Consider the following 19,084-nt stretch of genomic DNA (forward strand, 5'->3'; position numbering starts at 1 on the left):
AACAGGTTTCTTTATAACAGCCAAACCTGGAAATGACTCAAATGTCAATTAAATTATGAAAGGATGGACAAACTGGTCTTTCCATACACAGACCACTTGCATTAAGAGAAATGAAATATTGATTCCTGGTACAACATGAATGAATCTCAAAATAATTATGTTCAATGAAAGAAGATAGGGAAAAAGTTCTTATTGTTTGGCATGCATATATAATTTTTTAAAAAATGAAATAAATATTGACAGAAAGTAAATTAGTGGTTACCTGAATAAAAGGAGCTACAGATAAGGGTTATAAAAGAGAAAGAGTAAAGTTTTGGGGGTACATAAATTAACTCATGATTTTGTTTGTGGTGATGGTTCAAATTTTTGTAATTGTACAAATTAAACATATGAAGTTTATGTATGTCAAATTTCCCATAATAGAATTGTTGAAAAATTTTCTGGGTAAGCATCCCACAGTCTGCAAGTCATTTTGCAGGTCTCTAAACTTCCAGACTTCTAGAAGTGGCTATATTCCAAAAGATGCTTTCTCAAGCTCCTGGTATATATTTATTCATACAAATATTTCTCATATATACATATATACGTGTGTGTATAATTTATACACTGTGCCTATGCAAATAAAACAGATGGTTTTGACTAGCTATTATTTGTTGATCCAATTTTATAAAAACTTAAGTCAGTTGTTTCCTTTTTATTTCTGACTTGCTATTTAGACGAAGAAAAAAAATTTATGGTGACTGATCCTGCTAATCACTTATGGGCTATTTCTCTTTTCCTTTTTCTCTGACAGAAATTATCAATTCTATGGCCATGTTCATGGAAACTACATTCACTGTGTGTGTCATTGTCAGGGGAGTTTATTAAGGTACTGGTGTTAGAATAGCAGACAAGCAATGAATTTGGATCCTGAGTTTTGCAAACTTCTAGGGAAAAAGAATGAATAACACTGTCTTCTTCCTTCTCAGATTATGCAGTGCTACAATTTCATTGTTCTGACCTTTCATGGTTAATTAAAACTAAAATGATGGTGACGTAATGAAATTTAAAAATTTAATATTTTGCCAAAATATACACTATTATTAGATTATTATGTGTGAAGTTGTAAATGGGTTTTTCCTTTAATATTTCATTTACTAGGACTAGGTCTGTTTGATGTTAATCAGGTATGTGGAGCTTTGTCAAAATGTATATGCCTGGGCCCTAATTTCATACTCTTTGATTTGGGTAAAGGAAGACAAAACCTGAAAGAGTCATGAGAGCGATTTTGATATGAACTCTCATAAACACTCATTTAGAAGAAGGAAATTAAATTGCAATGTGTCTCCTTACCATGATAATGAAAGGGCGATGGTTATCTTGTCAGCTTCCTTATCAATGTTAGGATAAATAGCAAACTTTGGCTATGGGACAGATAATGCTGTATTTGATTCAAGATCCAGTGCATAGCAAGTATTCTCTCAGCTAGATGGGATGGAGAATAGAAGCTTTAAAAGTAAAAAAATGGCTTAGCTATTTGACACTTTCACCAAAATTTACTCTTAGATATTCCCAGATGCCTGATGGCACTGATTTAAATACTTGAGCATTTCATATTGGTGTCAAGGAAGTTTCAGCCTCATATGTACATGGAACTAATGGATCATGTCATATATTTAATCTATTGAACTCTGTTTGCAAACTTGCATAGCCTTGGAATGGTGGATCTGAACCAAATGCATTTAGTAGTCTGATGCAGAAAATATATAGTTGTTTTTAGAGATTGAGAGGATTCTACATGTCTTATCTGTAATATTTATGTTCCATAGGATTTATCACTTGATTAATCTGAATCCAAACCTCTATAGTAAACATGTTATTGAGCATTTTCTCACTTGATGGTTACAGCCCTGTGGGGTAGGTATTATCCCATTGTGTAACTGAAGACACTGAATCAGAAAAGTCAAGAATTCTAGCAAAGCAAATGCATCTTCAAAAGACACTGCAAGTATTTTGACCCAGATCTGATAAATGGCAAACCTCAACCCACCTTGCATACATTGAAAAGATATTTTGAAGTCAACCTGAACTTACAAGTGAAGTTCCTTGATATTAAAACTTGGGATCTGAAGGAATTGCTAGGCTTTCTATTTCTCAAATCATCCCTGCTCTCTTGTGTTCTAGTCTGTTGTCCTACAGCTCTTAGGTCCTATGTATTTACACAACAGAAGGACTGGCAGGAGTTCTAATATTCTGAGACTCTAAATCTTTCTTCCAGGAATTCCTCGAGTGTAACACAGCTATAAAGGGCTCACAAGATGGAACTGAGGTGATGTTAAAGAGAAGACAAGAATGACTTTATCCTAATATTTTAAGAGGCTTTGGGGGAGAGCAAAAGTAATAGGACAGCCCTGTCTCACTTTGCTTCTATACAACCTATGCTCCTGAGCCTTTAACTTAGATGAATAATAAAAATGATAGGTCTCCTGGATTTCTGACTATGCAGTGTTTTATGTATTAATAGTCTAGCTCATTCCTTGTGATTATAAAAGCATTGCTTGCTTGCTTTGAGACAAATTTTTTTTCTTTTCTTTTTTGAATGACTGATGGTATAGCTTCATAGCAAATTGTCACCCTATTCTTGATATGGGAAGGTGAGGACAAACTTGGTTTCTAGAGAGCAACAAGTTGTGATCTAAAGATAGTATATATTTCTCACTACTCTGATTCATTGATCATTTAGATAGCTGATTACTATATTATTTAAAATGTTAATTAGTAACCAGTTAAACAAGGCCTCTAACTTAGTTTGGAAGATTTGGTTAAGAATGAGGAAAAATATGTCAGATACCCATCAGTAACCAAGCATCTAGGATCACTGCTGACAGCCCTTCAGAATTTGTCTTGACCTTATCCTAAAAAGCAGGCTCTGGATCTTGTATAAATCAAGTGCTTTAATTTAGTGAGTCCTGTGTCATATGAATTCCCAAGAGGATGTGGTATTTTGTATTTTGTGGAACTCTCCTGAAGGATACATAATGGTTGTGGAAAAATATTTGTGTTAGAAAATTTAGAAAATATGGATAGGGTGAACCTATAGAAACTTTTTTAGTTTCTTCAATAACAGCAAAGTTCCCCTAGACCATCACCTGCCTTATATTTCAGTTGCAAATTCCTATCCATAATAGTAATAATCTTAAATGTAATGGCATAAAGAAAAGCTTATTTTTCACAAAGTGTTGGGGTAGCTGGGCAGTTCTTTGGTGTTCTCCCTTGAGGTTTCTTTTGAGTCTTGTTTCAGTTAGTTGGTCTGTTGGAAGCTAAACTAGCCAGGGAGTCAAGCTGACTAGACAGCTCTGTGTCATATACCTTTCTTCCAAAATGATCACTCGTCATTCAGTAGGCTGAATTAGCCATTATCATGGTAACAGGGTTACAAAAGAGGTGGTCCCCAATAGAAACAGACTTCTCAGTGTGCGGATTGCTTCTTACATTATAATGCCTCATGGACCAAGACAAGTCACATGGCCATTGCAAGAGTCAATATGGGAAGAAATCATGCAGGTATAATCACCAGAAATCATTGCTTATCATAAGCCATCATGTATTATTATAGCATAACCTGTGAGTAGCATTGCAGAACCATATCATTGAATTGAGTAAAGGAAATAAGGGGGAAATAGAAATGAGAAAGTGAAGAAAATTAGAGGGGAAATGGGAAATGAGATGTTGAAATCAATGCAGTTATTTGTGAAGATTGTGATTCCAATCCAACTTTTATCACAGAAAAGTCATGATATTCAAATACATTTTAGCAATGTACATCATTACACAGTACTTAACATGTGTGGAATTAATTTTCATTTTCAATACTCATCATACATCATTAAATTTCAGTAAAGCATAACGCAAATTCATTGAATTTGCAGTAAAGCGTAATGGTCGGAGGAACAGTCTTCAGATCTAGACTGCCTGGGTGTGAATCTGGACTCTACTACATGATACCTTAGGACCTTGATCCAGTTATTAAATTTTTCTGAGTTTAATAAAAGTAAATTTCATGGTGATGTCTTGATGATTAAATTGACTGGTAGATGTAATGGTACCTTGGCAATATAGTTAGTTATTATTATCACCAACATTATGATCACTGTTATTCCATTACTGATTTTTTTGTGCAATAGTTTTACCCTGCTACATTGTCATGTCATACATGTCATCTGCAATGTCTCTCCGACTGCTTATAAATTCTCTACTTGAAGTAGATGATCATCTGTAGAAATAGCACATAATAATACAAGCTGCTGGTGTGGGGAAAAGATTCTGTGGGCATAGCATAGGTATATTTTCTCTTCTTCCTCTAATTAAGTCATCATAACTATTGAACATTAATGCACCACTGTGTTATATGACATTTTATCATAAAACACAGAAATAATTTCTAAATGTGTCCAAACAAGCATGCATGTCTTAAGCTCACTATTAATAACTTCACTCTTATTTAGTATATGAAATTTTGTTTCATAGGCCAACATTATACATTTATTACTACGATCTACCCCCCTCACATTCTGAATAAAAGTGTAGACTATAAAAGCAGAAATGGCAACGCTACCTGAGTTTTAAGCAGTTCAACAGACTCAACACTATTATGACGTCTTCTTACATCATTCCAGAGAGCAAATTCTTGCATGACTCAGGGTCTAATGTATAGGAAACAAGAAAAGTAAGAGCAAACTTTTACACAAAGTTTGTCATGTGCAGGCTTTATTTCTAAGCTTAGTATGAGGGTCACATTGAGTCACCATCTTCACTGGTTATGATCTTGGTAGTTAATGAAGACAGGTTACATTGTTTTTTTGAAAATCATTATCCCCTCCCTATCATATGGCATGTATGATCATACCAGTCTACTTCCACTAGATTCAGTCTTGTGAAGTGCTTTGACCACTGGAATGTGAATGAGCACATGAGGCACCACATCCCAGAAGGGTTACTGTCACCAACAGTTGAGAATGGTAGGCCTTGGTCAGAGCTGCTTTTTTAGTCTGAACCTTATAAAGACCATACTTCTTGGCCCCACTGTTGTACAGGCTGCTGAATGGATGGCATCACCCATTTTTCAACCTCATCTAACTTGAGCAGAAATGAACAGCTGCGAGGGACTTAGAAGTTTTTCAATAGCACTGTTACCTAAATTTTGGATGAAATGTTTAGCCTCCCCATGAGAGGACTATTCAGATTCAAGCCACATCTCTGGATTGACCCTCTTTGAACAATGACTATGAGTTGTATCAGTTTTTACTTTTCTCCTCATTAATCAGAGATGAAAGTTGCTATTGATTGTCTAATAAAGCCCTTCCTTACTGAAAGTGTATACACAATATATAAAGAATTCTTGTAATTCAATACTCAGAAGACTACCTAATGACTTTTTTAAATGGGAAAAAGTTGAATAAGAATTACACAAAGGAAAATACATAACTGAATCGTAAATAAAGAATAAATATTGGATATTATTAGAAATCAGGGAAATAGAAATTAAAAATATACTATGATGCTGCCAGAAACCTACTTAAAAGGCAAAAAAATATGATTCCCCAAATGGACAAAAATATGAAAAAACTGGAACTCTCATACATTGCTGGTGAGATTGTAACATAGAGATTAGTTTGACAGTTTTATAAGGTTCAACATACACTTACAATATAACCTAGCAAGTTTTACTATGATGAATTCACCTTAGAGAATTCAAAGTATATGTCTACAAAAATTGGTTATACATATTCACAGAAGATTTATTGAGGGTAGTGGAAGACTGCAAATACACTAAATGCCCATCAACAGAAGAATGAATATACAATTTACGTCATATCCACACAGTGGAATACTACTCAGTATTTTGCTCCTTGAAGTGTTACCAAAAGCAGCAACACAGGAGCAGTGTTACCAAAAGCAGCAACACAGCTGTATCTAAAAATCATTGTGCTGAATAAGTCAGACAAAAGCCTTTTTAAATGTGTGATTCAATTTTTATAAAAATCTAGAGTAGGCAAAAGTGATGTTTACTGAGAGAAAACAGATCAGTTATTCTGGGGCTGGAGCTTGTTCCCCTGATTACAAAGAGGACAATGAGTTATTCTGATCATGGTAGAAAGATTGATTTTGGTGCTAATTATATATGAGTATAGATTTGTTCACAAGTGCATATTATTGTATGCAAATTATACTGTGACAGGTAATTTAATGTAAAATAAAATGACATGGTTTACCAGTTTACTGAAATACCTGAAACTGAAATTGCAGTCACTAACTCCTATGCTTATTTATTGCAGCCAACTGGGATGAATATCTCTCTTAGTTTATTGGCTCTGTTTTCCAATGTCTCTAAGTAAATATACTTGCTTCTATATCTTCTTTCAGCTTCCACTTCTAAATTTTCCTTTGAAATCAAGTAAGCTTTACCTACATGTCTCCTGCAATGAGTTGCCTTGTACTTCTTAATGGATGTTAAGGAAGACTCCTTTAGATCCTATGGGTCAATTCACCTCTGTAAGTCAATGTGGTAACCAATATTATAGTCCCTCTGGCATCTAGTATTTCTCATTACTGGGAAGAATATTCATTCATTTTTTCCCATATGTATTTAATTAGCAGTCTCTTTTTATTCATTCTGTCAAAGTCTGAGAAGTGTAAATCAAATATGTCAAGTAAAAGTTATATTTTTAATATCAATCTTTCAATATGATTTATACCCATTTTATAAAATATTTATAAATAATTTTAAATGCATGTACATGTTTTACTTTGATGGAAGGGTTTTTTGCCAAATTATCAATCAATCATTTTTCATGTATTATTTTGATTTTTAATTACTACACTAGAAAATATGAACTTATAAAAACATACTAAATGAATCTATTTTTATATTAAATAAGAACAAAATAAAATAAATCCTGAATTCTCCTTGATATATATATACAAGCAGTCAATCCTTGAGGACTACAATGTAAATTTCCAGATTATTGTTATTTGTATATAAGCACTTGGTATTCATGGATAGAAACAACAGAACTGAGAAATTAGTTTCATGTGATAGCAATATTATTCTTGCTTTTTTGACACAATAGAATCCCAAAGTAATAGAAACATTTTCAACCATCAGGCAATATATTTGCTTGTTCATCCATCTCTGTACTGAGAAGAACTGGTTCATCACTATTGATTGCAGAATCTATTGCTTTAGCAGAAAGCAAGATAACAGAGTTAACAGATAAGAGATGTGTAAGTCAGTGTAAACAAAGCAGAGTACAACTTAAGGGGAGACATGTTCATAAATGGGATCCATTTGAAGACTGCTAACTTTTTTTTATTACAAATAAGAAAGGAGGCAAAAATCCACTTGGTGTTGAAAGAAAAGGAAGAATGAGGTCAACTCAAATTTAAGTATTCATAATTCATGCACAATAATTGGGGCAAAAAAGGTATTTGTCTCATGGTAAAAAAATAATTCAAATAATGTAAACAATTGTTAGAGCTGAAGTCAGAAAGCATTTTATGTAAATTAATTTGAAGGAAGTTAGCAGAAGTTTGAGACAGATTTATTCTGTATTGTGTATTCCAAATAAAGAAAACAGTATCAGTAGGAAACATGGTTTAATTTAGTAAGTATTCTGAAGAAAATTCATGATGACTATTGATTTCTTTCTTATGATGGCTTTGGATAAGTCAATTAAGAGAACATATTATGTAGTTAAATAGTCACTGTAGAGTGTTCAGCATTGGTCTCCCAAAAGCTATATCCATTCAGAATCATGTAATTTGACAAGATATTTCTCATAGACAAAATTAAAGTAATGATCTTGGGCTCTTTTTTTTTTTTTTGGCAGTACTAAGGGCCTCATGCTTACTAGGCAGGCTCTTCACACCTGAACCACTTAACCCTAAAATAAGGATTTTGAAATGAATTCATTTTTGATCTTCAGTGAATTCCAAATCCAATGTCAAATGTACTTACATGAGTTAGAATGGAAGCTATACTGAGACACACAGAGGGGAAATCCATACAACAATGGTAGCAGAAATGTGGATGACATGGCAGTCAGCCAACAGACATGGGATTGCTGGCAGGAGAAGAGCATGGAACAGATACTTCGTAAAGAGCCTTTAGAAGGACCCAACCCTACTGATATCCTGATTGACTCTGGGCCTTTCGAAAAATGACACGATAAATTTCTCTTTTAAAAACACTGTACAACAAAATTGGAAATAAGGGCAAAATAGTTTCTGCTGGGTATTAGGGGGGGAGAGGGAGGGGGTGGAGTGGGTGGTAAGGGAGGGGATGGGGGCAGGGGGGAGAAATGAACCAAGCCTTGTATGCACATATGAATAATAAAAAAAAAGGAAAATAAATAAATAAATAAATAAAAGGACAGATAGTAAAAAAAAATAAATAAATAAAAACATGTTTGTGGTCATTTGTTACTGCAGCTGTAGGAAGCTAATACATTCACCATTTTACTCTTCTTCCACTCATTACATGACTTTATGAATGGGCCTATTAGCTGTGTAAAGTAAAGTTGCATGCTTAATTTCCTAATGTTAGAACAGGTTTTGAGCTAGACTACTTAGGTATGAGAATGGATCAGAATCTACACAGGTTAGATTCATTGATCTCATCCTCTGGCTATTTTAAAAACAAAGATAATTTTAATTAAAGGGTCAATTCAAGAAAGTGGTAGCCATCTTTAATTGTAAGAATAATCACATGAATAATCATTAGAACCTATAGTTTAATGACTATGTTGAGGTAAACATAAGATAGTAGAGGGTGAAATCCAAACACCCTGATTCAAGTCCTCCTTCTACTGCTTAGCTGAAGAACTTACAAAAAATTCTTAGCATTTCTTTATCTCCATTTTTTGTCTGTAAAATATGGATGGTAACAGCGTTTTCCTTATAGGTCATTGTAAAAAGTCCTGAAAGTTTCACGTTAATTCATGTAAAGCATTTAATCAAAAACCAAAACTGAGAAGCTCCTACTTAATCTAAGTTATTTTTGGTGTTGAAGGAAAGTAGAATACCCTTGTTTATGTTGTGTTTGCTGATATTTAGCCTGGTCAATTTTTTCTAAATAACAACATCAATTTATAGAATAAGTCTTCAGGTAATCACGGAGATTTTGGAGCCCATCTGAACTCCATATGCTATTGTAGTCTTCATCAATATAGTGCAGGTTTCAGATACTTACAATGTGTAACCAATAAGGTTATCATTTCAGGGGCAGCATTGAAGATGTTAGTCAAATCAGATATCCTGTTTACATAGACCTAACTGGCAAAATCAGAGTTAATGATGATCACCATGAAAATGATCAATGATTCTACATGATCACCAACTCAGTGTCTCTTTAAATTCTACTTCTAAACTGTGTATTACCCTTTTTGGAACTAAAAGAACTAAAACCACCTATTGATGTAGACTCTAAACTACGCTCCATGCAAGTAAATGAGCAAAGGAGAAAAAAGATATTTTCTCTCCCACTGCTCTCAATGTTTTGTAGGGAAAGCTTTTTTGAATTATTTTGAATAGATATAGCTGTAATAAATTAAGTAAGTAGGTAAAGAAAAGAAGGACACATGCTTGATTGGATAATTCATTTACAAATGAAGCAAAATTGCTGTCTCTATCAATAAATGCAGAAAATTTTACAGGTAATTGATAATCAATTCTATAACACTTTTCTTGCAAACACAATGCTGCAAATATGTTGTCAACTGTCTAGTTTGATGTACAGCATGCAATAATTTAAAAACCAGTGTTATTTGTAAAAAATTCATTTGCTGTAACAGTTAAATAAATTTGCAACATAAAACTATATGCATTAAAAACATTTCCCCAGGGCCTTGCTCTTCCAATGGAAATGTTATGTACAATAACCAAAAGTTTCCTAATTAAAAGCAAATATTAAGCTTTCAATTTCATTGTTTTCCCTAAGTCAGTATGAAGAAGAAAATAATCAAGCACCATTTTTAAAAAGATGATATTTTTGATACCACATTGAAGGAATGATATTTCTGACTCAAAGCTCAATTATGCTTTATTTTTGTTTTCAAAGGAAAGTAGGACTGGATAAGTTTAAATATATATAATGTAAAATACAATTGTAAAGTACTAGTGTATATATATATATATTTTTTTCTACTTGATTAAAGCAGGTACAGCTCAAATCACTGATTATACATTTGAGGGTCAGTATGAAGTAGAAAAGTAACCCTAAGCTGTAGATTAACTTTGTAAGAAATCTTCAAATTTTAATGGCTTCTAGTATCATTTTTTACGATTATTATTATTTTGATTTAAAATTAGGTTTCTTCTCAAGGACGAGCATTTAAGTCTACTGAATGTTATACAAACAACATGTTGTTAGTCTAGGGTTTTACCAATCACTAAGACATAAGCTTGCATTTAATCGCTCCCTTAAAAAAGTATAGGGAAACCAAGGCCCAGATAAGTCATTAATACATTGGAGCTAATACATACTCTATCCACATCACACTTTTCTGTTAGGATGAATTAAGGGGAATGTATGTTATGCTACTTTGCAAGCTGATGTATGACAAACATGAGGCAACAATAATGCTAGATTTTATGAATGAATAAATGTATTTATAGGTTGGGATTTAACCAGGAAAATGGAAACCATTTTACATATTTTAAGAGAACAGTTTAAAAACAGTATTAGAAAATTTAAACTTATTGAAGGGTAGGCAGCAAAGGTCAGGAAAGACACCACTAATCTTCAGGAAGCCAAGAGAGTACAAGAGTCAGAGGAAGCTGTTGACTTGGATACCATATGCTTGTAGCAGCAGAATGAATTATTTTGCAGAAGGACAGCTGAAATGCCCTGACCTGCACAGATTTTCACTCTAAGCTCATTTTGTTTTTGCTTTGGGAGCAAGAATGACTTCTCTTTCTTACCTTTCCATTTTTTTATTGGCAGAAGAACCTAGTTGCCAAAGTTTCTGGGAAATGCTTTTCTCAGGTTGTCAGGTCACACAGTAGAGGGAGAAGAACAGATTGAAGAAAGTTAACAGAGGCTGATATGGCTTAAAATAATTAAAATAGCTTATAAATTAATGATAATTTTATCAAACATCAGCAGATAACAGAAAATTTATGGGGACATTGCTCCTCCAAAATTATTTGTACAAATAGTAGGGATAATGCTAAATTTGCTTAAGAGTTAAGCTATTTTTAGAATATCTATTTCTAACATATTATGTTTTTGTCCCTTCTGTTCAGGTGTGTGATTTATATTTAAATAAAGAAATATTACTAGACAAAGTGTGCCTTAGTAGAAGGATGCACCAAACTGTCAATTGAGACTGAAAACCTTCTAAACAAGCTATTCTATTGCATTTTTGCAAACTTCTATAAAATTAGATATGCTCTTGGTAATTAGTTCTGGGTTATTAGTAATTTGAAATGTGATCTTGTACCTTATAAGTGATGCCAGCCACAAAGATATCTGTGAGCTTTAAAAGAAGCTTGGTTCATTTTGATAATTTATGTGCATAGGCATATATATACATGTAAGAATGCATATATTACATCATATATATATATATATATATATATGATCTAATATGATCCATGAACTTCAACACAGTACAGTGCAGTATACCAGCAAAAGCACAGCCTCTGTAGAGATGTCACCTTAATTTAAAGACTAATTTAAAAATCACACTGAGAGCATGACATCCAATTTCTTAACATTACTGTCTCAACTTTCTCATCCACTAAATGGAATGGAAATTTACCTATTCCTTAAGATTGGTGTAGGAATTAAATAGTATAATGCATGTTAACCACTAAAAAGAGGATTTTACCTACTGGTGAAATAAATTGGGCCTTTGCATTTATTATATTTAAAAGAATATTCTGGAGGCTGTAATCACTACTTACTAGACTGGTCATCACCACAATAAAAATGATAAAGTATTATTCAGATTGAATTTTTTTCCTTCCTATTCCAGGCACCATGTTCTTCCACAGCAATAACTCATTTATTTTAATGATCCCCTGCATACCCATTTATCCCATGATCTGCTCTGTAGTTGAGGAACAAATGCTTTAGAGAGAGACCTCCATGTTTAGATCCCTGCTCTATCACTTAGCTGTTGTATGACCCTATCCAAACTGATGGACATCTTTGTGTCTCAGTTTCTTCATTTATAAATCATAAATTGTAACAGTACTGTTCTTTTCACAGTGAGCATTAAATACAAAACATTTAACAAAGGACTCAAATGGTATCGGTACTCAGAGTTTAGCTAGTGCTAGCATCACTTCAAAATGCTCCACGTGATCTCACAGACTTATAGATGACACTTTGATTCCCCACAATCAATGTACATGGCTTAGATTTGGGATAATTCCCTACTGCACAATGAGTGTTTATATCCAAGAACATTCCTAAACATTTGCAGATACACTAAAAAGTCAGTAGAGGACAAAAGCAACTGAATTCACAAATGCTAGTACAGACACATACATTCATATTTATCCTTTCTCATAAATATTTTCTCACAACTACATTTGCATATTTTGGCAAAACTTACAACACTCACTTGCAGTGTTTATAAATTTTATGCTAAATATAATTTCTGCTGAATACAACTGGTAATATAAAGTTCTTTCCGCCTCCCTTTTATTAAACCTTTGTCTATGTGCACATACTTATCATTTCTTTTATTGTATACAGAAATTAGTCTCTATGCAATATTTAAAGGACTTGAGTTATATAAATTTGTTCCTCTTTTTTCTGGTGGCACTTGGTTTTGAATTCAGGATCTCATATTTGCTAGGCAGGCACTCTACCACTTGAGCCATATACCTTCAGCCCTTTTAGCTAGTTTTTCTGACAGACTCTCACATTTTATCCATAGGGCTGGCCTCAGACTGCAGTCCTCGACATCTCTGCCTTCTGGGTAGATGGAATTATAGGTATGTGCCACCAAATGGGGTCACATCTTTCTTAATTCCTTCCTTTAAATATGACTGTAACTAACAACCTTGTCAGGGCCCTAACCTTTAATTTCTCAGCTTCATTTGCATAATTGAGCATTGAATTGTTTATAAACAAGAAGTCCCAATTCAAGAGATTTTTTAAATCAAATATCTCTTGAAGGGCATCACTGGATCTAATCCAATAATACTTTTCAAAATCCACTAGTTGTGCCGAATAATGTTGCTTTGGTTATGAAGATTCTTATCTTGAGAGTGATGCCGTTTAGGTTTAAACATTATTTTTTCTTCAAATTTATTGTGTACTGACTATAAAATCACTACCAAATCATAATCTGATTCATAAAATGTCTTAGTGAAAGAAAGAAAATTTATATATATTTTTGTTTTCTTGTGGGTAGCCTTAGTGCTCCAGTGGTTGTAAAGTGCTTCTGATATAGCTCAGTGAGTCAACCTACTGATTCATATACTGGACAATGCAGACTCTTGATAGAGAAGTCTTAAGAATTTCAACTCATGAGAAATACACTCAAATCATGTGCTTTGGAGCATGCTTAGAAGCAGAACTTACTCTGATTCATCCTTATATTGATGTTGTCTTTTTCCTGGTGAAGACACTGTGTTTTCTACAAGCTGATTTCTCCCCCTATAAAGCTCCCCTTCTCCCTCCAATACCCCCACTTTCTCTCCCACTCTCCTCAGTCACATTTATGTAGACATAATCATATGTATCCATGTACACACACCTTAGTAGTGCTTTTCTTCCAGTATTTACTACAGTTGTGCACTTTTTTATTTGATGTACAGCTCTATGATTTGATAGCTAATATGATGATCTGACAAGGACTGTATCCATCAACTCCTGAAACCAGCTTTGTTTCTGTAATTCATACTCAGGAATCATTTACTTAAGGTGTTTCCTAGCTAGGAGTAGATGCACAGTTTCATTGCTTATGTATTTACTGCTAACATATTTGATAGATATAAATACATATTTAGATTGAGAATTATGTGTCAATATCATCTAGTCACCTCAAGCTGCCATGACAAAATATTGTAAATTGGGTGGCTTCCATGACAATAATTTACTCCTCATATTTCTAGAGTATGAGGAGCCCAAGAATTGTGAGTGGGCCAGTTAGTCTCCAGGTGAGATCTCTCTTCCTGGATTTAAGATGGCTGTTGTCTTGCTATGCCCTCATACTGCATAAAAAAGAACAAAACCAACCTTTCTGGTATGTCTTCTTATAATGATGCTATTCTCATCATGGGGGCCCCTACATTGACTTTCTCATCTAAACATAATTACCTCCAAAAAGTTTCATCTCCTAACATCATTTAAGACTTCATGTGTGAAGTGTGGAGGAACAGATTTAGTCCATAGTTGATATTGGTGGACATTTAAACTGGGTTGTAAAAAAATCCAAGTCCTTTTTTTTAAACTATTATTAGAAACTTGAAGCAAAGAAGAAAATGATGTATCTTGGTATACTTTACATGTTTAAAAATTACTCTGGTGGGGAATTGTTGAAAAGCCTAAGTAAAGAAATGAAATAGTCACTTGTGAAACAGACTGTGGTTCATGAGGCTTTGGCTGCTAGAACTCAGATCTTAACTGGAGTGAGTGAGTAGATGGATTTACTCATGCATGTGTGTGTGTGTGTGTGTGTGTGTGTGTGTGTGTGTGTGTGTGTCAGAGAGAGAGAGAGAGAGAGAGAGAGAGAGAGAGAGAGAGATTTAGAAGGGTCTGGTGATGAGTTAAATTTTGTGTTCTGCATGTGTGTGTAATTTGAATATAACTGTTATTCCAAGGTTAGAGTACAGGCTAGCAGGGAAGCTAGAAGATAATGGGGTCCAAATACTTGGAAGCTATTACATCTATGGATTGTCTCTGAAAAATACAAATGAAAGAATCAAGGGATCAATTGTTTTTTAAGCATTGATCTCAGAGCACAGGTCTGGAAGAGAGGTACACATTTGGGGATCAGACATTATTGGAGACCATGGAAATGGATTAGTTACTCTAGGGAAGTACACAGAACAAAGACCTGAACTATGAGAAACTCTAAATTCTCAACTAAGGAGTGGAAAGAATGGGGCAAAGGCAAATGAGAGAACTAAAGAAATGAGCAAGTGAGAGTCTCAGGAGGAAGTAATAGAAGGAGACATCATGGAGGTCAAGCAAAGAGAACTCATAAGAAGATTGGAGGGATTAATTTACATGTATCTAAAAGTGCTAAGAATCAAAACCTACTCATTTAGTGACTTGAATTCCATAAGGACCTTAACAAGAAGAGATTAGGGTTGTAAGGGAAGAAGACTTCTGCTGGGGTGTTTTGGGAGGAAGTAACAATAAAAAAATGCATGTAGAGTCTGGCATATTAATTTCAGATTACACACATGATAGTAATTTGAAAAATAAAATTTCTTTAGTGACATGTGGAGTAAAAGGAGTGATATATCAAGATAAGAGATTCAAGATCAACTTTGTGTTTTGATGACAATGATTTAGAAGAAAGGAAAGGATGAATAATAAAGAATAAATGGGGATTTTGCCAGAACAAAGATGTTTTAGAATATTATCCAGGGCACATGTGAACAGTGCTACTGGCCTAGGAGAAAGACCCTTTCTGCTTTCACAAAAGAGTTAAAAACAGATGGTGGTATTTGGTTTGTTGATTTTGTGTTGAAGATTTAAAAGAAAACCCACATAAAGGTGTTGATATCCTCAACACAGACTCATCAACTGACGGGCAGCTGAGGAGGAGATTTGAGAAGTTTGAGGAGCAGTGAGGAGTTTTGAAAAATCACTGGAGAAAGAATCAAGTCAGACTGACAGTCTGTGACAAGTGTTCAAATGAAACTAGTGCCACCAATCACTTGGGATTCGTCTTCAATAATATTCACCTGAGTAAGGACTAAAAGAAAATGAATATAATTGTTCTTCCAGGGGTTAGAGTACAGGCTAGGAGAGAAATTAGGAGATAATGGGGTCCAAATATTTGCAAGTTATTATATCCGCGGATTGCACTCTGCAATAAATTTGAGAGGAATAAGTAGAAAGAAAAAAAATTGGATAGAGTGAACAGGGCAAGTCAATGGATCGAAGGTCCTCATACCTCCTCTCCTCACTTATTAGTTCCTAATTACCCTTGAAGTCTTAGACAAAATGCTTAATTTTCCACTTTAATGAAATATCTACTGAAGTAATTGTAGGCATCTTATGTTTGACACAGGGATGTGCTGCTCAGATTCCCTCAAGGAAGGACTTGCAATCCTGATGAAGAGGCTGTGGTCCAGCTCGAAGCACTTTCAAGTTCTGCTCTTCTGCAGATAGTTGTCTTGTCAAGATCATGTCCTTTCAAGACCTGCCTTCATCCAGAGATAAGGTCCATGATTCTGTCCATTCTAGTTCAACTGGGGAGAGAGGCACTCTGATGGACACTCACTCCTTGCTCAAACAGCTTTGTCAAGTCTGTATGTCAAGTCTTTATGTCTTTACTGTCCCATTTGTGTTTCCTCTCCATTATAGACTGAATTTGTTCTCCCTTAAATTCCTAAGTTGAAGCCTTAACTTCTAATGCAACTTTGTTTGTAAATACAGGTTGAGTATCCCCAATCCAAAAATTCAAAATACATCAAAACATTTAAAGTACTGATATGATGCCACAAATAGAACATTCCATACCATTTAATGTTGTTTAATGTACACAGTTATTTTTTGAAATTTTATGTAATAGTACCTGAAAGCTATGTGTATAAGGTATATATGAAACATAAATGAATTTCATGTTTAGGCTTGAGTTCCATCCACAAAATATACCATTATGTCTATGCAAATATTCTAATATCTGAAAAAAATAAAATGTCTGAAACATTTCTGGCTCATTAGGTCTTTAGATAGATTATGAAAATTAAATGAGGTCTTAAGGGTAGCACCCCAATCCCCCAGGCCTCCATTAAGAGAAGAGGAAGTAAAATCAGGCCTCTCTCTTCCTCTGTCTCAATCTATTCTCTCTTTCTCTCTCACTCCTTCTCTTTCTCTTCTCCATCTTTCTCTCCTCCATTTCCCTCTCCCTGTCTTAATAATACTTTAATCTTGAAATTCTAGCTTCCAGACCTATAAAACAATGTTCCCTTGGGTAAATCATCCATTCTGAATTGTTTTGTTATTGAAACATTCCACATTTCTTTCATAGATAGTGATTCCTAATAAATATCTTGCATAACAAACACATCTGCCTCTGGAGAACTACAGCCTTTTCCTTCACTAACCCCTGATAATATGATGTTGTTTTTTCTTATTTAGCATTCTTTTGTAGTCTAACCATGTCAATGACTCTTAGTGGACATGTCCTTACCAGATTTCAGACTCTATGGTGGGAAATGTATATTTTGTACAATGCATGAAGAACAAAGAACACTGATAAGCACAGAATGAGAGTACCAAACATTTCTTGAATGGCCATGATCATGGCTTAATCTTGGAATAGATTCTCCAGTTCACATACACCTAAACATTTGAACTTTGAAACCTGGGTTTTTACTGATCACTAACTATCCAACCATTAATTGTTTTGCACTGCATGGTGTCTTCATAGAAGGTTATTCTAACCTTCTATTCTACATGAAGTTGTCCTGATCCAGCCTTTTTGAATGACTGCTCTATTCTTACTTTGGTTTTCTAATTGCTAATATTCTGTTTTATCTCCAAATCCCATAGATGCATTGAACATCTTGAGAGCTTGTTTGGAGGTTCTAGCAGGGGAGCGCAGCTACTCGTATACCCTTGACCGAAGAACGGTCCTCCTCTATCGGGGATGGTCGTCCTCTTCGACCGAGCGCGCAGCTTCGGGAGGGACGCACATGGAGCGGTGAGGGAGGAAGGGGACACCCGCCTAGCCAGCCAGATCAGCCGAATCAACCCTGGCGATCAATGGGGTGACAGATGTCGCAGCCAGATCGCCCTCACATCCAGCATTGAACATCTTAATCCAGAAGAATTTTCCTTCAATATGGAACAAATCATTCTTTCATAGATTTGGTGAGGAAATTTTCAACAGGTAGCCACAGGTTGCCCTCTATGTTACCCATTGGATAGGAATAATTTGTTTTTTAGGCTTGGAATAGAGTTAAATCTCCTAAATTAAGACCTGTAAACTATATCTAAGTGGGCGAGAAACTCATTATCCTATGAAAGAAGTGCCTGGTAGCAGAGGGCCTGATTGACAGATAATATCCATGAGTAAAACTAAATTGATCATATTTTCCTAACACATTTTTTAATAAGTGTGAAGAACAAAACACCTTGTGCCATCTGTCTTGTTTCCATGCATTCCTAGAGATTTGGATAAGTATATCTTGCTAACTGATGTTTAAGGGAAATGCTTGAAGAATGTTTACACAACTTTAATCCCTTCACTGACCACAGGCCTATAAAATAAGATTAATTTTTTCCTTGATTAACTTTTTCTTCCTTCCCAGATGAGCATGTAGGTTTTAGTCCAGCTACTACCAGAATAAGCTTTATATCAATTTTGACAACATACAGGGAAAGATGCAATTTTTCTTTCTGTAATGTGATTGTGTGTGTTTCTACCTTAAGGGGTAGAAAAACAATAGGATGCTGACATTTATTTCTTGCTGTTTTCCTGGGCTGCACATTAATATGAAAAATAATTACAATTAAGACGTCTTTGCTGTCATTCTTGCTGTACATGGCATGAACTACTGAGCTACAGACTCCTCCCATCACCCTCAGCTACCTGCCGGGACTCAGGACACCCTGGAATAGAGCCCCAGAACTTCAACTCTTCAGAGTTACTTCAGAGTTTCATTAGGATATTTGATTATTTTTATGTACTCCAACACGTGATACATAGACTGTCAGTATTTCATTCCTTTTCAGAAGACATTTTGTGGCCACTAAAATTTTCTTAGAAAAAAAGAAAAGGTAATTAGTAAAATGTCCTCTTTTTTCCCCTCTTTGGTTGTTTCGACAGCAGAGTTTGAACTCTAGGCCAGTGCTCAACCATTTGTAATACACCTCCGTTCTCTTTTTGCTTTAGTTATTTTT

This window comes from Castor canadensis, chromosome 3 (assembly GCF_047511655.1).
Source record: "Castor canadensis chromosome 3, mCasCan1.hap1v2, whole genome shotgun sequence".
Lineage (NCBI taxonomy): Eukaryota > Metazoa > Chordata > Mammalia > Rodentia > Castoridae > Castor > Castor canadensis.